Source organism: Manacus candei, unplaced genomic scaffold (assembly GCF_025592945.1).
Source record: "Manacus candei isolate 608988 ecotype Guabito, Panama unplaced genomic scaffold, ASM2559294v1 h1tg000065l, whole genome shotgun sequence".
Taxonomy (NCBI): Eukaryota; Metazoa; Chordata; class Aves; order Passeriformes; family Pipridae; genus Manacus; species Manacus candei.
The window spans coordinates 12,146,597-12,173,037 of record NW_026138113.1 but is presented as its reverse complement, the minus strand read 5'-3'; the positions used below and the strand labels follow the sequence as shown (position 1 = coordinate 12,173,037).

General features: G+C 43.4%; 1 protein-coding gene across 3 annotated transcripts in view; it reads left to right on the top strand.

The window, feature by feature from the left end:
• Positions 1-18: 18 nt before the first annotated feature.
• The window catches only part of GARRE1 (granule associated Rac and RHOG effector 1), a 58,938-nt gene continuing 32,515 nt past the window's right edge, over positions 19-26,441 (top strand). The window contains exon 1 of one of the 3 annotated variants that reach the window (XM_051805809.1): positions 19-92. The gene's annotated coding sequence lies outside the window, so the exon portion shown is untranslated. Of the gene's footprint in view, positions 93-742; positions 939-26,441 lie in introns of those variants that run through there. The other 2 variants (XM_051805808.1, XM_051805810.1) reach the window with 2 other exon arrangements.

The window sequence follows — 26,441 nt, the reverse complement described above, 5'->3', positions numbered from 1 at the left end:
CCGCCCGCCCCTCTCCGGCCCCTCCCCGGCCCCGGCGGAGCCGCCGCCGTTTCCGGAGCGCTCGGCGCGGGGCCCGGGGCTGTCGCGGGCAGGTGAGTGAGCGCCGCGCCGACCCCGCCGAGCCCCGGGCCCGGCCCGGCCCCGCCGCCCCTCCCCGGCCCCGCCGCTCCCCGCCGCTCCCCGCCGCCCTGCCGGCGGGCCCGGCCGTGCGGGGCTCCGGGCTGGCGCGTTCGGCGGTGCCGCCGCTCCGCCCTCCCCGGGCGCCGCGGGGACGGGGCGCGGAGGGCGGCGGGGAGCGGCGGGGCCGGGGCAGCGCCTGGGCCGCTCGGGGGGCGGCGGCAGCGGCGGGGCCGGGGGAGCCCCGGCCGGGGGGAGGCAGGGCGGCCGTGCCCGGGGCTGTGGCCGCGCTGCCCCGGCGGGGCCGGGCCGGCTGTGGTGGCGGGGGCAGCCCGGGGCGGTGTCGGGGGCAGCCCGGGGCGGTGTCGGGGGCAGCCCGGGGCGGTGTCGCGGCCGCCCCCCGTGCCCGCCGCCGTGCCCCGTGTGCGGGCAGCCCGGGCAGCGCGGCGGGGCCGGGACTGCGCCTGCGGGAATTCCTGCGCACCTTCCCGATCCACAGGGACCCGGCCCTGCCGCCCCCCGGCCCCGGGGCGGCCCCGCCGTGCGGCCTCCGGGCGGTGCCGGCCGGACCTCCCCTGGCAGCGCGGCCCCGGCCGGGCCCCCCGCGCCCCCGGCCCCGCAGCGCGGCCCGCGCAGATTGTTCACCTGATGCGAGCTGGAAGTGCCGCTTGTGGTTGCCGAGCCTTATGCTGTGTGCATATGGTAGCTGCCAGCAGAAGAGGATAACGCGTTTTGGGCTGTAGCTTCAAACTTTACTGGTGTTCCTTTGCCTCTCCCTGCTCCAGGGGTTTTGTCGTGTGAGCGGGGAGGAAGTGGTGCAGGTACGTGTTTGTCGGGTGGATGTCGGCTTGGGAATTTGAAAGCGGTTGGAGGATCTTGTTTGTTTGCTTTATGAGCGATTATAAACGTTATTGCAGGTATAAATCGGCCATTGTTGTTATCGCTGTTGTTTTTATGGAGGAGCAGGTGTCGGAGTGTCTGAAGAGCAGGTACCCCAGCGCCGTGTAACCACAGCGTGTTTCAGTGGGTCATCCACTGGTTCGGGGGCACACACGGCTGGTTCCCAAAATGCCACTGCCCGTGGAACCGCCGGGGTGGCTGGTGGACACCCTCAAACCTAGAGATTGTGGATTTCCAGGTTACTGTTGCTCGCTGTTTCTGTTCTCTCAGCCCAGCGCTCTGGGCAAAGAGGCAGTGGTGCTCTTGAGGAACTGTTTTTGTTTTCTGTGGGCGATGGGCGGCCGGAGCTCCCCTTCCCTCACCTCGCTGAGGTATGTGGTGTGTGTCGGCGGCTCCCGGCCACATGGAGGTTTTGGAATGCAGCTCATGGGATCAGCAGTGTTGGCCGGTTTTGGTATGTGCACAGGTGCTATTTGTGTATCGTGGGTATCAACATGATTTTGCACTTGGCTGGAGTCTTCTACCCGGCAATGTTTCTAGAGAGGATAAGCTGGGCCCTTCTGTAAGGAATGGCTGATTTTCCAAGTTCAAGACTTGCACGAGGTTTTTCTTTCTTCCTTTATTTTCTGTTTTGTACTTTTCTTCCCAGAAGGACTTTGTAAGTATTTAATCTGTCGTTGGGAAGAAGGTGTTTCAGGGCAACGTAAGTGTTTCTGGTGCTTTGTGGAACCTTTGAGGTGTGGGTAACCAGGCTGGAAGCAGCACAGAGCCACTGCTTTCCACGAATTTTGTGGTGCTGCTTCCTAGGTCAGTGTAAGGCAGAAACCCTTCCATTGGCATTTCTCGTCCTGCATCAGGAGTTACTCAGGGCACTTAGGAAACTAGAAATAATGCGTACAGGGAATATTTTTCTGGTTGAATGTCTGTTCTTGAGACTCTGAAATTCGATTAACGTGTAAATAGTCCCTCATAAAAAAGAATAATGAAAATATCTGCAACAAACATTTAAAAGAGAAGTGGAGGTTTCTTCTTGGACCTCAACTTGGATTTTATGACTTGGATCTTAAATTTCTGTGGATCTGCTGTCTGCACCTCGAGAGCTTTATTTCTCTCTTCTTCCCACTGTTTATTATCTTTCAACACCTCTTCTTCCTCAGCATACAAATGATGGCCAGTCTTTTTTTTTTTTTTTGCAGCAAAACAATTGTGTTTTTCTGTCCTGTAAGGTGTAAGTAAGCTTTCCTTTATACCTGGCACTGACAGTCATTTTGAGTGCTGCCACTTGACACAACCCTGTTTTGAGTAGCGAGAGGCAAGAGAAATTGTGCTGCTGCTTTTGTTTATGTAGTAGTACTGGAATAGGAAGAGACTTGTTCTTGGTACAATGAATGCTGGTACACCAGAAATCCTGCTAATGATAGTGATTAATGGGTGCTGCTCAAAATAGCTATCGCTGCTGATATGACTAATTGTGCTGTGTGGAAGGAGCTCCTTTATTCCCAGTGATCTCAAGGTGTTTCTACAGCTCTGGAGAAGTGCCTGATCTGTGCAGGCAGATAACTACACTTCCAGGGAAGTATGGCAGCTCTCTCAGGAGCTGGATGTGCTGCAGAACCACTTGAGGCTGAAAATGAAGAACATTTTCTTGTGGTTACTGTAGGTAGATAGAATATTATTACTGGAATTGGGTGTCAGCCAGCGCAACACCCTACGTGTTTCAAACAATGCCAGAGTATTGTTAGTGGCTACAGAAAGGGTTTATATCATACATGAAAGATGACATTTCCAGCAGCATGGGTAACCTCATCACAGAGCCCTGTGCTGGGGCTGGCTCTGAGGGCAGCAGGCTCTGCTGGGCCTGACAAAGTCTATGTTGTGCTGCTCCTCCTGGAGCTCGGTGGTGTGTCTGGATTAGTGTTTCTTACCCTTCCTCGGCCTTTGGGCAACAGCAGTGGATTAGTAACATGCTGCAGGCAACCTCATGCTCTCCAGGCCTTATCACATTCCAGGTTCTGGGTAGATTTTTTATGTATTGTGGCTGAAAGCAATGCTGGAAACGTATATGGGGACTGTGGATCTACACTAGAGGAGGTGCTGTGCCTTGATACCTGTGAAATCTGAAATTTTGGCTGGTAGGATGAAAAAAATATTCTGAAAGTTAAGTAGAATTTGTAAAGATGGGCTCCAAACTCACAGAGAAGAAGCTTGAAGTTGTGTTTCTTGTGCCCCTGGCTTGGTGTGGGTATCTTCTCTTCTGCTGTTTGTGTACCTTGAGATGCTGTTATGGCAGGGGGGTTTGTCCCTTCTGCCCTCAAAGAAACTCTTTAAGATGTGGGGTGAGGGCAATAGGACACATTCAATTCACAAATACTGCTTTGCAGGTTAATTACTGTTAATTAATTGGTCTGATATGATTCCAGTCTTGTAGTGTTCTGTGAATAAACCATTTTGATCCCATCCTAGAATTTTGTTGAAACAGTGATTAAAACAAGGGGGGGAAAAAAAGATTTTTTTTTTTTAAATGAAACTTCAAAATTAAAATTACAGCTGGTGTTAATGAGGTGTGTTTCACTTTGAAGTGCTCTAATGTGACAAGACAAATTATTTTGAGAACTGTGGTCTTGAAATATCAATCTTGCCTTACCCTGCTGTAATTAATGAAGATTAGTGTGTTGATTACTTAAGATAAGTTTGGGGGGATTGATCTATGTGATTCTAAGGTCATAAACTTTGCATGAGGCAAACTGGAACAACCTTGGAGTAAAAGAGAAAGGGGTGTGCGTATGTGTGTGAGAAACAGCAGACCAGAAGGTTTAGAAATGCTGGTTAAGCTTTGAAGAATGAAAGAAAAGGGCTGAAAAGGGGAGTGCAAAGAACTCCAGGTATGACTGGGGCAATCCTGAGATGTCTGTGAGGGAAGCTCGGTGTGGGTGGGTCTGAGGTGGGAGGAACTGAGGCTCTGAGGCTTTCAGGCATCTTCAAGAGCCTGTGCAGCACTCAGGCATTTTTCCAGCTGTGAATTGCATTCCATCCTTGGGACATTGGCTTCAGTCTGGTGATAACACACAGCAGCTTATCCAGTTCAAGTCTGGAGTGTGATACTCTAGGGCTTGGCTCTGAAGAACCACTTTCACGAAGGAAATAAATATTCTTCGTCTAAGGAAAGGCCTCATATGAGAACACAATAGCACTAGTGCGTGGAATTTTTGCTGTATGAGCTAAAAAACAAACAAAAAAATTTTGCTGTAAAGTACCTGCCCCTGTTTTAGGGTCCCATCAGAGAAACTAATTCCTTAGGAGACATCTTTACAATACTTCCCTTAAATGTCACCAACTCCTGCTTGTGTTTTTAGTGAAATTTTCTCCCTGAAATGACTGATGCATATTTTCTGGTTTAGGCCAGCTGGATTTTCATTGTCTTACAACAGAGCTGTAGTCCTTTGTGGTCTTCTGTTGCTTGATTTCCTAACAGTTCTCTGCTTTTTCAAGTCGTTGGGGGTTTTAGGTCAGTGTGGCTCTGTTTTGTTTTATGGAGTCATGTTTCAGTGGGGTACTTGTCAGGCTCCAGTGTTTTCTGATAAGCATTTCTTTATAATAGCATTGCAAAAGACAGATTCTCTGGAAAATTTCAACAGGAAAATTCTTCCACCACCTTGTCGGTCACTCCTCCTCAGGCTGAGATATTCTGGTTTTGTTGTTTCCTGGCACTACAGGTGTGTAGGTTAGAATACTGTAAGGGAACACATCAACTGGCTGTTTAATAATGGTATTTTAGGTGTGATTCTTGTCTGGTTGTGCACTCAAAGTTGACATTTAAATGGTGCTGTCCAATTACAGACAATTCCTCTCAGGCTCTGTGCAGTGTACTCTGCTGTCTGGGAACGGAGCAAATCTCAAACAATTTCTGAAAATAAGAGAAAGTTTGTTTCCCTTGATAAAAATAATAATGTTGAGTTTTGGTTCTTTAATGCTTTATTCTAGCACATTTTGGGAACTTTAAAGCAGTGTATGGAATGTGTTGTAGAGGAGAGGGTAGTGTGGGAGAAGAGCAGGAAGAAGGGACTGAGAGGGACCTTTTTTCCACTTCCTTCTTTCTCCCTGGGCATCCCTAGTGTGATTCATTCATGTGAGGGTTATCTCCCAAGGAAATACATCTTTAATCCTGTCAGTGAGTGTGTGTTTTTAGTTTCCCAAGTAGATTACCTGACTGTCATAACTGGTATGTTTGTGAGTTTCTGGATTGTGTTGGGAATTCCTCTGGACTTAGTGGGGTAAAATTAGATCCTTTGAAGTGTGTCCACGTGATCTGTCTGATACCAGAATATTCAGAGCAATGTTCCTGGTATTTTTTAATGAAAGTTGAACTTCCTGCTCTTCTGTACATATTACAGAACTTGGCTAATTGTGCCTTAGAAGAACAGTTTGAGTCCAAGCACAAGAACTTCCCTGGAGAAAGATAAAGCACCTGAATGTCTACAGCTCATATTCCAGAAAAATCTGGAGATCTTTTAAAGTGTTGCTTCCTAAGTGTCTAAGTACAAGGTAATAATTTTAAAAGTTCCTTAAAAATACTTGAAGCTGGCAATGTCATCCTGAAGAAGCTGGACACTCTTTTTTATGGCCCAGCATGTAACAAATGCTGAAAAGCAGAGAAAGCTGTAGTGACTAGGAAGGACAGTCACAGAAACACTCTCCTTCTTGAAAGCCTTCTTGTGTGTGCATCCTCACAGCTTCAGTGAAAGACTGGGGAAACACAGGGGAAGGATCACAGTGGGGAAACACAGGGGAAGGATCACCCTGGGGAAACACAGGGGAAGGATCACCCTGGGGAAACACAGGGGAAGGATCACCCTGGGGAAACACAGGGGAAGGATCACCCTGGGGAAACACAGGGGAAGGATCACCCTGGGGAAACACAGGGGAAGGATCACACTGGGGAAACGTGATTCTGTGCCAGACTCCAAAAGATTTGAGGAACATAACCTCTTTCTGTTGAGTATTTCAAAATTGTTCTCAGAATGCTGTTTGCAAGTGTTGCACCAGAGGGTACTGTATTATGTGGAAGGAGGAAGAGGCTACCTAGAAATGTCCTCCTTCCAGTTCTGTGTGTTCTTCTGCAGGGTGACTTCAGTGTAGAATGAGTTGGTCCTCTCTGAACGCTCAGAAGAAACCATGATTGTCAAATGAAGGTCCAAATGAATGCGGGTTTTCATCATTTGTTAAATGTGTTTACTTAAAAGATGGGAAGAGCCTGAGGAGAGGGGATTTTTTGGCAGGAGGGCAGAATGACAACACTGCCTGTTGTTGGGTGCTCTGCAATTCTTTGTCCAAGCAGTTGAAGGCCAGGTGGTGGAGAACAGTGGTAACTAGAACTATGGAAAGACATTCATGAGTGCATGTTTCATAGCTCCAGAATAAACTTTATTTAGCTTCTTACCAAAGACATAGTTGGATATTTGTGGGTTTTTCGACTGAACAACACAGTTTGCAAATATGTAAATAATAAGCTAATAAGAAATACCCTTTTTTCTGCGTGAGAGGAGTATTTGCAAGCAGATGATGCAATCAAGAAATTGAATATGAAGATGAAAAATGGGGTCTACTGCTAAATATATGCACATATTGTTTAGAAAAAACAAAAGCTTTCATTAATTAAATAGGCAGAAGAGCATGAATGAACTGTGTACAATTTGGTAGCACTCAAGTTTTGGTTCAGCGAGTTCAGCTCTGAGGAGTGCAGGTGAAATCCAGGCTGCTGGGTTGCTGCTGCTGTTGGCAGGAGAGCAGAGGAGGGAGTGGGTACTTGTACATTCCTTACCTACAGAGAGCAAACTGGGTGTACTTTACTAACCCCCAGTGCAGGACAAACAGATTGCCTTTGTACCAGTGCAGATACACATGTTCTGATAGAACCAAGCTTAAGGCTCTGGTGGTCTTACAACTTGCACTTCTTTTTTAGCTGTTTTTGAAGAGAAGTTGCTGAAGTTTATGTATAGAAGAGCAGGGTAGGTTAACTAAAAATTAAATTTCTGAAATTAATGCAAGTATATGTGGACTTCTAACACCATGGCTTATTTTTCTTAAGAAACTTCCATGCTGATGAAAACTGTATGGAATCCTGGAAGGAAATGCCAGTTATCAGAACAAAACTCTGGGAAAAAAAAGAACACATTATAACAGCATATTGTTATTTGGAATATGCTTGGTTCTGTGTTAAAATGTTGGAAAAGTCTTTACTCAAAGAATTTCCAGTCTTTCTATCTGTCTTGTATTGCTTTCAGAAAGAGAATGAAAACATTTTCTCTCAAGCAATCCGATTAGATCTCATAATAAACTTCTTTGTCTAAACATTGCAATAATTTCCAGGGCAACAGATTGTGATGTTGAATTCAGCACTTTGACCTCATTTCAGGTCCAAAGAGGAGCGAACATTGTAAAGTTTTAGGCAAGTTATTACAAAATAACTTGGTAATTAGCAAATTCTGTATAAAATTTAGCCACGAATTTAGCACAGGTCTGTTCACAGGTTCTTCTTAGCAAAGGTATTCTGCAGATCCAGGTTGTCAACCTTAATTTAAATGTTACCTTTCACGTAAACCACTATTTCAGGCTTAAGACTAAATATTGGGTCATGGCACACATATGGTCTAGTTTGGCAGTCTTTGGTCAGGTGCACTGAGAGCTTTACCCCTGTGGAAAAGTGGCACATCCAACCTGTGCTATTTTGAAGTTAATCTGTTGCTTGGTTTAGTGGTTAGAAAAGATCCTGCTCTGGTGAAGTGAATCCATTGCTCTGCAGATGTTGCTGAACGTGAAATCTGTTGCAAACCACTAATGATACATTTTCTGTTTTTGTATAGGAATGTTACATTTTTGTGGTGATGGATTGGTATGATAGATTAAATCTGTAGTTGACACACAAGATTTAGGGAAAGTTTTTTGGGTAAAGTGCATTTTCTTCCTTTGAAGATGGAGCAGGAAAAGAGTTTTTTGTTTGGGTTTTGTTTTTCTTTTTTCCATCTTAGTTTCTGGAATGGTTGGGTTTTAGGAGGTTTCATGAGGATTGTCTGATGCAGTCAGACAAATGAATAACAGACCACGAATTGCTCTGTGATTGTGCTTCCCCTGAACAGGGGTTAGAAGATTGAAGCTCTTCTCTTTCCATATCACGGTGATCACGAGGTCCCTTTCCATCGTGGATATTGTCCTTCAGGCATCAGGAGGTGTTTGGTTGGTGCTGGTCAGGTGGGAGTTACTGCTCCAAACCCTTTCCTGGTGTGTTTGATTGTGGACATTTCTGAAGGGTGTTCTTTAACCAGACACCTTGGGCTGAACACGGGCTGTGTGGGTTCCTGTGGCTTAGGGTGGCAGAGGGCATGGCTGAAGAGCTCCTCTGGCTTTAAAGGTACAACAGATGAAGTTTAATTTGTTCTTAAACAGCTGCACAGGATTTGTTGCTTGTGCAATGCAGTGATGTGGGGCTTTGGTGTTTTTTAAACTAAACTTCTCAGTTGGTTTCTGAGGAAATGTCTGTAAATCAGTGTGTTGGTCTCCTCAGAGTCCCCTGTCCTTACTCCCTTATCCATTATTCCCTTCCCTTAGGGGCACTGTGGATGGAAAAGGTCTGTCCAGGCTCTGCCTTCTCTTGTGTTTCAGCACCTTTTGCTGAGTGTCTTTCACTTGAAGGACCTTCATGGCCTCAAGTTTGCGAACTGTGAGAGGAAGACAACTACTGCTGATTTCACAGGACTGATAAAATTTGGCTTGATGTTGTCATTTGTTTGTTCTTTTTCCTGAGACATTCACATTTTTATGGGCTTTTTTCAGCCTCACACTGCAACCAGTGGGTGCTTTTCTCTATCTGATAGAATATGTTGTTGCTGCTGTTTCGAGTCACATTCTGAAACAGGAGAAAATTATGTATTTCAGTCAGGGGCTTTCCTGTAAAAAGTTGTATCTGTGTTTTGTTCTGAAATTGTTTTAGGGCAGATGAGGCAGATTCTTTTCAAAAATTCTTGCGGTTTCAGGGAAATAATATATTGTGTCTTCCTTGCATGTGCTATTTGATATATTCTGTTCTGGGGCATGACTTCTCTCTGCTGTGTTGGTTGTTTTTCACTGCACATGAAATCAGAGATCAAGAAAAACAAGGGTAAGTATAGTTTATGAAATTTTCTACACTACATAATTATGCTAACTTAAGGTTTTGTAAGTGATACAGCCCTCGTAATTATGAGTGTTCACAGGAAGGTGTGCAGTGTTTTGATTCAGATGTTCAGTGTGCTGAAGAGTAAATTGTAATATGAATGCAGGATATCTTGCATGCTGTGTCTGTGCTAAATATTTGTCTCTAAAACGAATTCTAATGTGAGGAAAGTTAAATTATATAATAGATATAATTTATATTTATATAAAATAATATATATTATAAAATAATATTTATATATAATATAGATTATAAATATATATATATATATAGTTTGGAACAGTAGACTTGGGGCAAATGTGCAAGTAGCTATGTGTGAATATTGATTATTGTGCTTGGTAGGATGTGAAAAACCTCACTGTGCCTCAAAGCACTGTTGCCTTAGTGGACTTAAAATCCCTTATTTAGCTGTCGCTCAAGATTTGTGTTGAGGGGTTTTTTTTCCCTCCATCTTTTACATCACACCACTGATTTAAGACCTGCAGTTCACTGGCTTTCACTGGCCTTACCCTGTCACAGGCAGAGACTGTTTTGGCCAAAAGATGGTGTTGTGAGGGACAGTGCTCCATCTGAAACAGCCCAGACCTGGTGATCTCAGAGGACCCACTGAATATATTCTGAAAAAAGCAGGGAATGATAGTTGCAGCTGTAGAATATCCCTCAGAGAGGGGAAGCATTTGAAAAGTTGACTTCCATATACCAGTGTGTGTCCTCAAGTGTGAGATCCCCTTGTCTTAACTGCTGTGTACTCCAGCACAACACGTAAGATGCTGTGTATTTCTTTATGTAGAAACCAGCATTTTAAGAAGTGGTACTTCAAAATTGGTGCTTTGTAGTTGATGTGAAGGGAAGAATTGGTTTTTGTTTTCACTGGTGAAATTATTCTTTTTCTGAAACTGCTGCTCAGCTTCTTCTGTATGGAAGATATTACCTCAGCTTGGACTGGAGGTTGTGTGGCAGGTACTTGTGGCTTACTCACATTTACTCTGCAATGCCTCTCCTTCTTGTTTGTTTACTTTTCTCTGTTCAGAAATGTTAGGTTTTGTTCAACACATGCATATTGAAGACTGTAGTAAGAAACACAGCAAAGCAACTGCTCACAGTCATGAGCTCAATAAATAATCACTGAGACTACTCAATATAATCTCTTAGAATTAACAAATATTAGGTAAAAAACCTATTCCTTTATGAATAACAAGCTTAAATCTGGCACTTTTCACAAGGGCATGTAGTGATAGGACAAGGAGGAATGGCCTTAAGCTGAAGGAGGGTAGAGTTAGATTGGAGATTAGGAAGAAATTGTTCCCTGGGAGGGTGGGGAGGCCCTGGCACAGGTTGCCCAGAGAAGCTGTGGCTGCCCCATCCCTGGGAGTGTCCAAGGCCAGGTTGGACAGGGCTTGGAGCCACCTGGGCTGGTGGAAGGTGTCCCTGCCCATGGCAGGGGATGGTACGAGATGAGCTTTAAGGTCCCTTCCAACCCAAACTCTGCTATGATTTCAGGATAATTTAGTCAGATTTTTACAACATTGGTGCGTGGTAAAAACCTCGATGCCACAAGATTTTTTTCATTGATGTTTATTCTTGAGTACTTACCTTTTAGGTGCTTAATAGTATGGACTGCTTAATGTAACACTGAAATTGTTTTTGTTGGTAGTAAATAAATATCAGCTCTAATAAAAATTCATTGTCTTGTCCAAAATATGGACAAAGAAATGGCTACTAAATGGAGTGTGTGGAGTGTGTGTTTCAACTTCAGAGGCAAAGAAATGCCAGCATAATCACCTGAAAAATATGAAAAGCAGTCTGTGGAATAATTTTCTGTTCCAGACAGAGAATAATATGTTAGCTGTAAGAGGAGCTAAGGTTCTGTTTTACAAGTGGCTGTACTGTTTAAAATGATTTGCTGATTGGCATGCAGCAACTCAGAAAGCAGCAGGATGCCTTACTAATAGCATTTGAGAGCCCGAAAATACAGTTTAATCTCATTTTTGAATATCATTATATTGATATGCTGTACAAAACCCCATCAGTTTCATTGCCAAGCACACAATCATCTCATTTTTTTATGCTGCTGAATCCAGTCACTCTCCTTTTCTCCTGTGATTATTTTTGTTCCTAGTTTTAGTTTTACTGGTTTTTTCCTGCTTTACACTTTAATTCCCGTTTAAAACTCCCCTGTTTGTCTGTATTACACAGTGAGGATTGGAATGTTAGCTGAAAGATGGGGAGAGGAATCTGCCGTGCTGAAAATGCGAAAGATTTCCTGTTGTTGTTTGGAGTTGGAGTCCCTGCAGCTTAAACTCTCCTTGCTTCACAGAAATACACTTGTGGTGGTAGAGGATAAAACCCCCTGATATATCTAATAATACTCTGTCTGTGGTTAGTCCCTGCTCTGTCTTTAGAACACATTGTTCCTAATAAAATAATAAATACACAAAGTGGTGTGGCCTGCTCCAGCTGCAGAGTATTACTGGATGCTTTGAAGGAAGGTAATTATTTTATTTATTTCTGGAATGGAAATTTTGAGAAAGTGACTCATTGAAATCAGCTCCCTCAATAAGGAGAACATGCCTCATGTGGGGTGCACGTAACAGGTATTGTCAGGTGTGTGCAGGAAATACATATTTGATGTTACTTGTGGATGAAACCAAACCTATAAATACCTTAGTGTGGTAGGTAAGGATGCATGTCTCACACTGTGGGGTTTAAGCTGGCTGGAGTTAATTTAAAAGTAGGAAAAAGAAATTGAAAATAGACCAGTGTTATTGAATTGAAAGCAAGAAAGCAGGATATATTCTTAGTGTTCAGAATTTGCAGGAAACTACAAACTTGGTGTTATAATAGCTTTTTCAGAAAGAAGATGCAGAAAATCAATGTAGCATGCCTGTGTTTGTGCATTGTAGTGTTCCCTGAGAGATTTCTACAGATACATACCGTGGGCTTATGTAGAATATAGGAAGTGTAATCACCTAACGGAAGAAATCTGAGAGTAGAGCAAAATCTTTCCAGAGCTGTAGAAGGAAGGAGTACTGGTAGAGTAGGAACACATTTTCCTGGTTTTTTTCCATGTGATGCTTTGGAGAACAGGAAGGGAAGGAAATCCTCCAGCAGGACCGTGTTTGCTGTTTGGTTGGTCGTGCAGTAGTGATTTGCACTTTCTGCTGCCATCAGAAATCCAGGAGCAGAGGACACATAGGCTCAGGTTTTTGTCAGAACCTGCCTAATGGGGCAAAAACGTGGAAGAAGGGGCATTATTGGTAAATGGAGAGCATAATAAAGACCTGCAGTGCAAGTTGGGGCTTTACATCTCGGGTCGAGCAACAGGGTTCTGCCTACACAGTGTTCCCTGGGCTCTGTTACTGGGCTCTTTGTCTTAAAGCAGATGGAAGGAGAGTTTTTTGCCTAACTAATAGTTTCACTTACCTGCTCCAGAGCCACTGTGGAAGTTGTTGCTTCCATGATGCTGATTGTGGAGGAGCAGTTGGCGTTGAGTTTTGTCCAGCCTGGCTGAGCCGTGGCTGCTGTGTGACGGTTCCGCTGCGCTTGGAGGAGCTTGGAAGCAGTGGACGTGTGGGAATGTCTTGGATGAGGTCTGTGTTCAGAGGGAAGATCCTTTCTGTGTTTCCTGAGGGATGTGGACTCTCAGTGTGGGGTATTTGCAGAGGGTGGGTTTCCTGTCAGGCTCCAGCAGCGTGTGCTGGGTCAGGTGTGTCGTGGAGAGTCGTGGCCAGAAGACTCGAGTCAGAATGCATGTGTTGTCTAATTTGGCCACTGATTTTATCTTAAATATAGTGTTTACTAGATCGTGTTATCCTTGTAGATCATGTTAATATACTTAGTATTTTAAATTGAATTGTTAAATTATTCTTTAAAAATCGATTTAGTGACTATGTTGTTAAAGAAAACTGTCAGCCATTCTGCTGGTCAGTGCCCATTTCAGCAGCAGTGCCAGCACTGTGCTGACTTATCTGGTGGTGCTGGAGTGCTCTGAGTGAAAGGCTCATTATTTTTCAAAAAATAAGGTTTCTTTTCAGAAATTTAAAAAAAAAACCCAAACCACTAAACTTCAGTGAGCTTAAAAGTTTTTTCATATGCTGCTTCAGTAATTTGAATGTTTCATATAAACCATTGTATGTTGAGATGGTTGTTTTCCCCTAATAGAATGTTCCAGCCTGCAGCAGTGATTGGGCTCCAGGAGCCCCTTCCCTAGGCAGTAAACATTTTTAAATAGTGTCACATATGGATTTACTCTGGTAGAATTTGGATTTCATTCTTTAGGACTGATGAAGAATATTCTTAACAAAAGTAAAACCACCTCTGCTGCATCCCCACAAGTTTATGAAAGATGGGAGTGGAAACAGTGCTCAGAAATGAAAGACTGATACTCCTTGGTGAGTCCTCACCTCCTTGGTGAGAACTTCAGAATTGCTTCTGTAGCTCTCATACTAAAGCCAGAGACTGAGGGGAAATATTCTTTAAGTTGTATTTACATTGATAAGCAATATTATATTAGTTCTTTAATTATGCATTTTATTACCCTGGTGTCCATAAAATGCTTAATTAATTTAATATTTTGAAATAGCTGGGTTATTGGACAGTGCAGTGGTGATACTCTTTTTCCGTTTGAATAACAGTACCCTTTTGAAAACATACTTTCAAATATTTTCCTAGTGGCATGATAAATTTTTGTGGTTGTCATGTATTAACATGAGAGTCTTTGAGGTTTTTTTAAGATGTTTCTAGTCCTTGTTTTGGGGTAGGGTAGAGAAGTTTTCAAATGTTGACCCTTAAGACTCAATGAAGTTGAGTTTTATATATGGTTTTATAACATTTTTTTTGCTGAGGGATGAGGCAGTCCTGACTTGCATTTATCGTTTGTGTTGACAAGGTAATTTTATTTATTTCTTTTAAATAAGGAAAGAATTGTTATCCCCCTGGGTGCAGTGCTCCTGCCATCCAGCTGACTTCTGCTTCCTGCTGTGCCCTGCTTGGATCAGCACGTTAATGACGTGACTCTTGACTTCCCAATTTCTCCATTGTTTTTCAGTCCCTTTCAAAATCCAGCTCTGCTACCTTATAAAGTTCTTACACTTGCTTTTCTCTAGTCTTGATTTGTGTTCACTTACGTGCTTTTATTCTTAATTGCTGGAGGGTGTCCTCCCAGTTACACTGTTCAATTTGTGTGGAACTGCTCAGAAATTCAAATGGTGCCCTGCTGAGAGCAGGGTGGAAGCTGGAGGAGTGAGGGAGAGAGAGAGAAAGTAGAACAAACTCACGGTATTTACCAGACCTGTCTGTGCAAACCAGTGTGCAACAAACGATATTTATTGTGAGGCAATCTCACAATTATCTTATTGATAAGATATACATCTGGAAAAAATTAACCAATCGTGTCATAACACTTAATGTCCTGGTTCAAGGATTATTCCTCTTTCCTCATTTTGCTTGTGTGGTCAAGTTGGCCTGTAGCTGATTATGTCTAAAATATAGTTTGGAAAGTAATTTTATGAAGTACTAGGGGCAATTTCTTTGTTGTTAGCATCCTAGGCTGCCTGGCTTTATTATTAATCCACAGAAAGTCTTATCAGTGTAGCTGGCCTTGATTTGAAGGGCTTGGTGTAGGAATCACAAGTCATTTGTGAGTCACTGGAGTTGCCTTTCATCTCTGTGTGCCAGTGAAAAGATGTTCCTGGTGCACAGTGCCCAGGTCAGTCCCTCTCTGCAGGGTGAGCACACACCAGCTCAGCAGTGGGGATGTTTTCTGGGGCTGAAATCACTCATTTTGGGCTGGGCAGAGGAGTGTCAGTGTGTGGCTGGGGAAAATGCAGCCCCAAGGGCCTGCCCACGTCACTGCAACCTCCAGGCTTGGGATCCTCCTGGAAACTTCTTGGTTTTCAGCATTTGGGAGGCAGAAGACCCTCCTTTCGTTCCTCAGGGAGCCGTTCTGTATCAAAGTGCTTTTGTGGGAGAATTTGTTCACGGAGGAACACTTTGCCCTAGCAACTGTACAAATTTGATGTAATTGGTAAAAATAGGAAAGAGGGTTATGGATAGTGCTCATTAATTAAAAGTCTAGATCTTAACCACTGCCATTGTGGCCTAGATGGATATCTGATCCATCTTTTAATTGGCTTTATGTAACAAATGTTACAGAATGAATGGCAAACAAACAACATACTTTGTTGTTGCAAAAACCCAAACAAGTTTAAGCGAACTTCTCATGAAGAGATGGTGTCAGATGAGAAGATTTCCATTGTAATAAACCCCTGTAAATTGTAAGGCTTTTACTTAATGTCCACAGATAGTTTCCAAGTATGAATAATTGCTGGAAGTTAATGCTCTGCTTCCCAAACTGCCCTGCAGTGCAGATCTGTTGTATTTTAAGGTCTTACCTTCCAACAAATAAAGCTGTTTCATTGCAGTGCAGAACTGACAGTACTATTGAAAATCTCTTTCTCAGAGAAAGCTTTAAACCCACATTGTGTAAATACACTATGTTTCCAGTGCTCTTAAAAGTAATGTTAAATTGTCCTCAACAAGAAACATGTGGTTATAAATTCTGATGTGCTCTGTGCACTGTCCTGAGTGTCGGAAGCAGAGTGTGCAACACGGAGGATATTTAATTTAAAAAATTGGGATAAGGGTCGTGAATTGTAGGCTAGAAATAGAAAATAAGATTAGAGGTTATGTTTCAGGCAGGGAGCTGTCTCTGGGGGGGGGAACAGAACAAGGTTACTTCAAGGTTTGGAGCCTGGTTGGGGGATGGGGAGAAGGGAGGAAATCCAGCAGTGGCTAAAAATGGTGCCTGGGGGAGTTTGTAGTAATACATACAATAGGAACTGCCAGGCATTGCCTTGGTGCTGAGCCTCGTGCAGTGGAACCTCCTCCTCCCCATGGAATTCTGGTGCCAGGATGGTCATGGGCAGTGCCTGGCACCAGGGGGGGGTCATGGCTGCCAGCACAGACAGCCCTGCTGGGGAAAAGGTCTCTTTCTCCAAAACTAATACTTAGGAAATATATCTGAAGGGGGCCTGGCCAGACCCACGATGGACTCATCAGCTGGTATTGAAGCGTTGCTTAAGTGTCTTTGGCACCTTTGCAGTGTCCCAGGGCTGGCAGAGCTTGGCTGTGTCGCAGTTTGTGCAGCAGAAAAGCCCTTTGTCAACACAAGTTGCTGGGAAGGAGTGTCAGCACGGCTTAAGTCACCCAAACATGACTTAATGTAAGCCTGGTCTTTCATGTTGCTAATAAATTGTAAGTATAATTGACACACCAGAAGATACCACTTAAAATTTTAAATATTTCTTTCCAGTCTTAATTTGTGACCAAGATGCAGCTCTGTTAAGGAGTTTGGAGAGATGCCATGGCATGTCCTTGGTTAGGTGTAAAGTCAGGCTCTTCCACTGACTGCTGTGTGTGTGCCACTGTTGGGACTGGGTGCTTCAGGGGGAACACACATGAGGTTTCAGGAAGATCTAACAAATAATAAAAGTTTAAGCTTAAGTCTTCAGGTTTGCCCCTGGATGTTTGATTTCTACTGAACAGATCAATCCCATTGTGTTAATTTGTTTTATGGATTAAAACCTTACATCTGTTTCTCTTTCAAAATCTCTTACAGCAGCATAAATGTGCCATTGTATCCTCTGCTGTGCAAAAGAGTTCTTGCACAACTCAGTGCAGAAATATTTGGCACATAACCTGGTGACAAATCATGCCCGTGATTGAGGGCTTAGTTGTTTATATAAAACCAGCAGCACTTTTAATTTCAGGACACGGTAAGGTGATGTGACTGTGTTTTATGTGTTGTAAATTAGGATTGATAATTATTTAGCTATTGATAGCGGGAAATACTTGGGAGTTTTTTGGCGAATAATTTTTAACCTTAGAACGATGCAATTTTTTTAAAGGACAAAAATGACATTCTATGAGGCAGATCCCATCAGGATTTCTGTGCACATCAGCCTGACTGCTGTGAGCCTTTCCATGCCATACACTTAATGTAGCAGCTCAAAGCCGGAAGGTAGAAAAGCTGTGTGTGCTGAGACAGAATTCCATGGATGCATTTGTTAGCAAGTAGCTCTTGTGTGCAGTTATTTATATTCCTTGGTAGCATCTACACCAGATATAAAACCCCCCAGATTTATTCTCCAAATGTGTACATTAATTTGCATTGAAAGAAATTGAACTTCTTTTGAAGAAGCAGGAAAACAATAGTCTGTTAAAATATTAAAATACTTGCTTTTCTTAATAGAAGGAAAATCAGTCAAGCTAGTCTTCCCAGGAAGAGCATATAAAATGCAAACCCCAAGTAACTAATTGCTTTTAAACCCAGAAATTTCTTGCAGCCCTGAAGTGTAAGGAGTGGATGGAGAAGACCCAAGGTTGCTCTGGTGTCCCTCAGCCTCCAGCTTTGGGATGTTGAGTTGACCTGGGGCTTATTTTGGCATTTACGTTGTGTGGATGAAAGGCAGCAAATTATTGTGTGGACTGAAATAGCAGGTGGGATTACTGGAGCAGCTCATGGGAAGCACTGGAATCCAGAGTCTCTGAGCTGCCATTGTGGCAAGTTGGGGGGACAGTGGCTGGGACATGGGGGCTGCTGGGGAAGGGCTGGTGGAGAATCCTTTGGTCCCAGTGCTTAAGTTGTGTTTGAGCCAGTTAATGGCCTTGGCAGGAGATGGAACAACTCAGGGAAGGATTTTTTCCCTTGTCTGCTGTGTAAATCAGGCAGAACAACCAGATAAGTGCTAAGCTTTGGGTGGTCTTGAAGGGGGAAATGATACAGTTTGGGCTGTATCTTTTCCTTTTGATTTGTATTAGACATTTATAAGCTGGAAGGGTGCTATATTTGATCTTATAATTAATCCTGTTTTGACCCCAGCTCTGCAGGATGAGTAAGTGCTATTTTAAAAATCTCATCTATATTCAATTAAGCCTTATAAATTCTGGTCTTAATGAGGAGGTGAATGCTGTGTCCAGGACACACAAGCAACTTTTTTGATCAGAAAAAATGAGGGAAGGTTATGAAGTATGCATGCTACTGCTTCTACTTTCCTAATCCTTATGATCTCAAAGTACTTGTCACCACTGTTCCTTCATCAGCTGCAGAAATTAGTTCTACATAATCTAATATATTACAAACCATAGACTTGTTAGAAGTAAAGCATTTTGACAGTTCCAAAAGTCTCCTGTTACAAAGGTCTAGTTCAGAAATGATTTTTAGAATTAAAGTGAAAACTACTACTATTGATGAAATTGCTATTTACAGTAGTATTATGCTTTTATAGTATTATGTACACACTAATGTTTGGTTTTGTTATGGGAAGGAGACTGTTATTCACACTGGATTGCTCTGGTTTATTCATATCCTGTGACAGTGAATCAGATACTGCTGTCTATATACAGCCTGAATTGCCAGCCAGCTTTGGGCCCAAATATGGTAAACATAATTATGTTCATTTGCTGTAAAAATACATTCTCCTTAGTTTAACATTTCCATGATTACAGTTTTCTGATAATTCCATAATTTTCAGCATGAGAGGGGTATGAAAGGCGTAATCATCGTGTCCCTCTCTTCAGCACAGAATATAGTTTGTTTTCCTGGGCAAAACTCCAGCTGTTCAGTGATGAATTTACTGCTGCTCAAACACACTGAGCCCATGAACCATTTGGGAAGCCTGTTCCCAACACAGGGGTTGTGCTGTGGAGACACAAATCTGTGTCAGGGAGGCAGCAAAAGGCTCGTGGCTGCCACTGTCATGTGGCACTAATGTATGTGCTGATGGCAGTTTTTCTGATAGATGCTCCTGTTTCCTATTTTTGGAAAGGAAATTCAGATCATTTCAGAATACTTAATGCTTTTCAAGTAGGAGACTGTCAGTGAGTTGGGGGAGAAGGCAAACGTGAACATAAAGCTCCCACCATGTACTGAAGAGAATAAATATTAGTAAATACTGATTTTAATTTCAGTCACAAAGAAATGTTATGATAATACTTATTAAATATAAAAAGAATAGTTTACATGTGGAAATACATGCTAATAGTAGCCACTTCATTTATACAAGTGGGTTGGGATTAGTATGTTTAATGCAGCTAAGAAAAAGCATTTGCAGGGTTTTTTCTCTCTCTGTTTGGATGTAGTCTGGTACCAAGAGAATGTTGTAGACGTGTTCTGTGACAAGTGTTGAGAATTCAGAAGCAGCATAGTAATTTGGGAAAGGAAAGATTGTTGGTGTTCAGTAACTCCAAATGTTTTGAAAGCTTTCATCATCCTTGGTGCAAACAGGCAAAAAAAAAAAAAAGATGAAAAATCACATACAGGCTCTGCAGGCTCTGCTGTGTGTAATCTGTCTCATGTTTCTAGTACTCAAAACCTCCTTCTTCAGAGAAGAGCTTTAAATGTGTAGGTGATCTGTAATTTTCTCTGCCTTGAAATACTACTTTTGTCTAAAACTGCTAAAATAATTAAAATGCCTCCTGAAGTTAATCTGAGTTTGGGTTTTTTAAAGTTGTGCAGCATCACAAACTCTGTTTATTTGGTTGAGGGATCTTTATTTCAGTGGGAAGATTCAGTTGTATGAGGCTGGGAGGTGTGAGTCCTGGGGCTTTTCTGAAATGTGGTGTCTGTTTGTAGGAGCAGCAGGAGGGCTGGAAGCCTTGTCTGAGAGAAAACAGCTGAGTTATGGATGAGGAAATGTTTGCAGAGGAGTTGTAAACAGTGGGTTGTGATCCACAGCCTTCAGTGAGCATTGAGGTGGAGGGAGTAAGGAGGTAAAAGTGGCTGTCCTGATTCAGACTTCAAAACTGATCCAGCTCAACCTTCCTTATGCCACGGTGGCTATAAATGGATATCTGGGGAAAGGCCAGAACAGGGTGAATTTGTGGGCAGCACTGATTTCAAACTGTCCTCAACAATTTGCTGCCTTTGGGTTTCTGAGCCTGTGGTGAGTCTGTAGTGACCCAGATGAGCCCCTCTGCAAGGAAGGGTGATAAGAGTCCACAGCTCCACAGGAATTTTGAAGTGTGGGTAACCCATGGATTTGTGCAGTGGCACAAGTACGTCTCTGGCTTTCCCAACACTGCTGGTCCCTTCCAGATTTATTCTTCTGACTCTGCCATTCACCATCAGGCTGGTGTTTAGCAAAAACAGTCAGTTGTAACACCAGATCATCTTTCTCGGTGGTGATGATCAGGCCAGAGCCCATCATTTTGTATGTGAAGTTAGGATTGTTTTTCCATGTGGGAGTTGATAAATTTATCCATAATTAATCTAGTGTCTTATTTTAATCCCTCAGCCCTGTAAAGCTGTGCCATTCCTTTTGAGTGTGTGTGTGTGTGTCTATGTATGTATATATATATATGTGTGTGCATATATATATATATATATTTCATGCCTAAATGCTGTAGTTTTGCCCTGATCTTATTCCCACTTATTTTTCCAAGTCTTGTTTAAGGTATGATTTGTTTAGGGCAGTGAAAGCTTCCTCAGAAGCAGCTACCTTTTGAAAGAAGATGTGTTGAGGGTAGCATTTATAGAATATCTTCCACTTATTCCTCTACATGCTTTGTCAAAGGATGGGAATTATTCCCGTTTTTCTGGGTGCAGAAGCTTTTTCTGCAGTATTTGGGTCCATGGATAAATCATTTCAAGCCAGTGGGAATAAAGCTCTACATGGAGCCCTTTGCCTGGTTTCTTGATCTGCACTGACTCAGCAGTAACTAAGCTCTTCAAAGGGATTTCCTAAACCTCTTATAACGAATTTTAGTAGAAATTTTCAGCAGGGATCTTAAAATGTGTATTGAAAACCTCTCTTCCCAGTGAATGATACTGAAGAACAGGTATGACCTTTGCTTTTGTTAGAAAGCTGCAATTCATGCTCTAACAAAGAGATTTAACCCTTACCTGACCACGTGGGAGACACCACTGACTTTACTGGACCTAATCATGTGCATTGCTGAGTGCATGGCTGAAGTGAGCCCAGAGCTTGAAGGTGTCTACTACAATCTCACAGGATTGCAGGATGGTTTAGTGTTGGGGGTTTTTATGGGTTTTTTGTTGTGGTTGTTGTTTATTATGTCATGTTCACCCCCCATATGAAAGCTTGTCGTCTGCATAAACTTGGGAAATGGTGGGGTTTGTGGTTATCATTACACAACTGAGAAACAACTACATTTGTTTTCTTCATGCTTGTTTCTTCTGTTAGGTTTTGACAAGGAAACACCATCCTAGACTCTTTGTGGTTGCAGTTTTACCTTTAAATACAGTAATCAGGAGCAACAGGGTGAAGAATAGTCTGACATAGGTGGCTTCTGCTGTAGCTTAGGAAGACTTCAAGTGTGTGTGTGTGATGTGCTGGGTGGGTGTGCAAGGACAGACTTGGGAATTCTCAGATGGCTGTAACTGGACCATGATGCACAAACCTGACCAAGTAATATTCCTACTCCACATATGCTTGATTGAATATTTCTCTAGTTCAGCCTTTCCTCCCTGACTTCCCTTCAGCAGGAAGTGAAATCTGGGACTGAAAAAGATCATTTCCAGGAACACATGTTAACTTATTCTCAAGATTTTCTAGAAATGGTCACCTCACCATCCCGTGGTTGGAACTGTGGCCTGCAGTTCTCTGCTCTGTGTGGAAGAGAAGTGTGTTTTTATTGAGGGATTGCTTTCAGTGTGCACAGGTGTCTCTTCCCCAGCAGTCCTGCAGGCAGTGGCCAGGATCAAGGAATTCTGCAGTGAGCTGTTCTGGGAGGCAGAGCTGTGCCTTTCCTGCAGGAGGTTTGTGCTGCTCGTGCTTGCCCACTCTGGTCAAGAAGCATTTTCTTCACCCTGGCATGTTTTCAGCTCTGATGAGAGTGTGCCCATGGCTGATGGAAGTGCATCCTTTTGGGAGATGAGAGTTGGAGCCTTGAGTCTCCTCTGGCTGACAGTCACATTTCCTGGGAATTTCTCATGCTGTGTGCCTGCTCTTTGTTAGGCTGCTCTATCAAAAGAATAGACATTCTTTTCTTTCTCTTTTCAAAGGGGAACTGGTCCTGCTTTCAAAATAGATAACACAAGCACCTATTGCCAAGGGAGGATTGAGACAGCGATCCTGATCTGACACAGGCATCTATTTTTGACATTGGGGGAGGCACCCAAGTCTGAAAGAAGCTCTGGTTTAACACATTCCTCTCACCAGCTTTTCCTTTTGCTGTCATGTCTTATTGCTGAGACTGGAGTTAGTGCTGTGTGGTGTGTGACGTGGTGTACTTCACACAAAGTGTGAGGGGTCTCCTGATGCACTGTAGGCTCTGCCTTGGAAACATCCAGCTCAGTGTGCTGGTAAGAGTGAATCCCATGGAGGGACACCTGCCTCCCATGTGTGTTTTAGGGACTGCAGTTTCACAGGTCAGGGCTGTGGGTTCTTCTCTGGAGGGTTAAGGGTTGGAAGTGAGGTGTCGCAGTGCTGAGCAGCCAAGACCCTCAGTACTCACCTAGCTCCCAAAATTTGGTGTTCTTCAGCATTTCCCAGGTCTTTTTTGTTTCTGAATGGTTTTTACAACAGAGTCTTTGGGGATTTGTTGGTTTTGGGCAGGGCATGGGGACATCAGTAAAATCTTGTTCTTTGAGTCAATGAAACCAAGTTGCTGGTTGAACAGATCTCCATGCTTTGGTTTGTAATTGCTTCATGGGGAAATGAGCTCAGTTTCTGAATGAATAAGTTGCTCTGTTGAAATTTGGGGTGCTCAGTTGGATGACTGTAGTTAAACTGCACTAACTACATACTCCCTGAAGAGCATGTTCTGTGAGCTTTGGTCCCCAGCAGGTGGGAGGGAAGTCCCTGAATCGGTTCTGACTGTGGCTGTTGCCACCCACCCAAGCCTGAAGCAGCCAGAGTGGGCCAGAGCATCTGCTGAGCTGGTGTTGGGAAGGGGAGACCCTGGAAGAACCATGTTTCCAACAGGAGCTTCATGGATTCACTAGGGATTTGCTTGACTACTTTTTTGTTGTGGTTTGGTTTTTTCCTCCAAGTGTTCTGGGCAAGCAGCCAAAAAGGAATCCCAATGAGCAATTCATGAGCTAACAAGAACTAAAATGATTTTGGTTTAATGATCTATTTTTGTCTCCCCCCTGCCCTCCTCTAATAGGAGATTTTTACAACTTGGATGACAAAAGAACCCCAAACTAAAAAAATCTCTGTAGGAGGTGCCTGGATCTCCTGGTGGCTGCAGCCCCACCCTGGGAGAAGGACTGTCAGCCCTGGGAGGCGGTGCTGGTTTTCCTCTCTGGATTTGTGTCTCAAGGACTGCACCTGAGCAGAAGCAGTTGGGGTTTGGAGATGTGTATCCTCTCCCTGCTGCCATTCCCAGGCTGGTGGGGCTGTTGTCCTGTGCTGCATCCTGCCAGCTGTGGGAGTGAGTCTGGGAAAACCCTAAGCCTCCTTTGCCCTGGTGGGTGGTGAAGATAATCAATACTTGTCAACCCCTATCAAAGCACTTGCATGCTCTAAGTATTTATGATGTGTTGGTAAGAAATTCCAGGTGCAAAATGACTTGGTTGATGTCAGAGGTGAATACCTGTTTTCTGCTAGTCAGCATCACTTGAAGGTGGCTCTTCTTGTGGACTGAAAAGTTTAATTTCTGAAACATAGTTTCAGCTCTTGTATTATCCTGAAAAGTTTCATATCCAAAAGTGTTTAAAATTGAAAACAATTTGTAAAAGCTCCCACCCTGAGATGGGCTCATGATTAGAGTGTGGTGCTAATAACACCAAGGTTGTGGGTTTGATCCCTGTATGGGCCATTCACTTAAGAGTTGGACTCTGATCTTTTGTGGATCCCTTCTAACTCAGAATATTCTGTGATTCTGTGACACTTAATTTTATGCATTTTCTCTTTATGGATAGATTGAATATATTATATATGTGCCATTCTTATGGCAATTTTAATATTAATAGATGTGGTATGTTTATTGAGAGTAACGGAGATGTTGTAGTCGAATCAGAATTTAATTTACCAGGTTGAGATTTGTTGCTGAAATTCTAACTATTTATATTTATATTGAATCCCTGGTATGTGGGTTCCAATTTCTAGTATTTTTTAATGGATATGTTTTGTCAAACATACACGCTGTATATATCTGTAGGTGTAATCCACCTTCAGTTTGGGATAGTGTAAAATGAATCAACTCCCAGTTAAAAGTCTGTGCAATACTGTGTTGATGTCTGTCTGTAAATCTCTCTCCAGAAATAGTTGAGGTTGTACCTGACTGTTTTCCTTAATCTATTTATTTATGAGGATCATGAAAAGTTTATTTGGAGGAGTTTCCACTGTCTGTCTTAGTCCACATATATTCTTCCCACCAATTAGCAACCTGTCCAAAAGGGGCACAGGAATTCCCCCGTTCACAGCCCACGGCTCTGCCCTGCACAGCAGGATTTGGGGTGGCTCAGCCGTGCCCTGAGCTGGGATGGCCCTTTGCACGTTCCCTTTCTCCTGGTTAAGCCCAGTGGCTGTGCTTTCAAACCAGACCGATGGGCTGATGGGGGCTCTCTGTGCTGCCTTCTCCTGAATCCCTGTCTGTGCTGGCCTTGCCAGCTGGGCTGTCCTGGGATTCCCCAGAGCTCCGGGGCTGTGCTGGACACCCCTCCCGGCCGGGGTCCCTGCCTTAGGCCACGGCTTCCTGGGCCAGGATGTTTGTGCTGCATGCCAATACCCAAACTGTTGGTGCTTGGGCACTTTTTTAGCTCTGAGCCAGCTGGTGGTGGGGACAGGGCAGGACTGACCAGTCTCCAGGACTCCAGCCTGCTCTGCTCCCGTTGGCTGCTGTGTGTGAGGGCTGTTTGGGGCTGTTTGGGGAATCTGTGTTCAGGGTGTTCCCCACTGGACTTTGGGTGGCCTGGCCAGGTGATGGGTGGGATGTACACATCGGTGCCAGCAGACCCTGAAGGTGGAATGACACCTTTCCTAGTGGAATTTGCACAAGATTTGTGTCAGCAAATGCAAGAGGGAGTTGGTGTGTTTTGGACAGGAGGCCCTTGGCTCTGGCAGCTTCCTGGCCTTTTGGCCTTGCAGGAGGTTTGTTTGTTCAGGCTTTTCCCTGCTAAGCAATCTGGCTCTTCTGGGTTGTGTCTGTTGGAGTTACTTTTTCTGAACATTGGTTGAACTTAGTTGCTCTCATGTTTGATTGTTTTTCATGAATGGTTAAGTTAATCCTGAGATTTGGAATCTGTGTCTCATAAAATTAAACCCAGCATACAATAGCTGGAAGTGTTACATTCAAAAGAATATAGCTCAGGTGTTTTGGATCATCTTCCTCTTATGTGTTATATTGCATATTCACTGGAAGGACAGCAGAATCCATAAAGAAAACCTCTGCAAGCAGTTTTTAAACTGCTTTAAAGGTCAGAATCTCTTTAAAGCACTGCTTCCTCTGCTCAGTTTCTTTAAGTGATTCAGGGAAAAAGTTGCCTTCTCTTCCAGCAGGGTAATCCCAAACAGGATGGATGGGGGATTAGACCCCTCCTTTTGGTCCAAAACAGAAACTGGGAGGTGCCAAATTCCATTTGTCTGAAAGTCTTCCCTGTTAGTTTGTATCTCCTAAGATTGGTGAAGTTGGAAGAAGGCATTTTTCTGGGAAGTATCTTAAGCAAAAGGTTTTGGATGCTACATTTAAAAAAAGTAGGGAACTCAATTTGCACTTGCACTTATTTTCCTGCAACTTCTGTTTCCTCTGTGCAAACGTGGCCATTTTTAGAGCAACTCCTGCAGGTGTCTGATTCTCTGTGGAAGTTCCAACAGTCCAAATTAGTAGCAGTTCCTTAACTTCGACATTAACTCCTCCAAGTGAGAACACAAACAATGTGATGAGCTTTTCCAGTAGTGTTTTGTAGCTTTCAGCAGGGTAGTGTCTAGTATGGAGCTGGGTTTTATGCTATATATTAGTTCTGTTGTAGTGTTTAATAGCACCTGAACAGCGCTGGTTTGGTATTGATTACATAAAGGAAGGACTAAAATACCTTTACTTGTGGTACGGTAACTTTTCTGATACTTTCTTCACTTGACTTCTGTGAGTATTTCTGTTTTCTGTAAAGTGAAGTATAAACTTAAGTTTTATGTTTTGGACTGACAACAGGCTATTCTTACATCACTAGAATGAAACACTGCAATTATTTTTTTCCCCTCAATATGGCAAGACTGAGATTGGCCTGAAGTTCAGGGGGTTACAGTATGGAGCC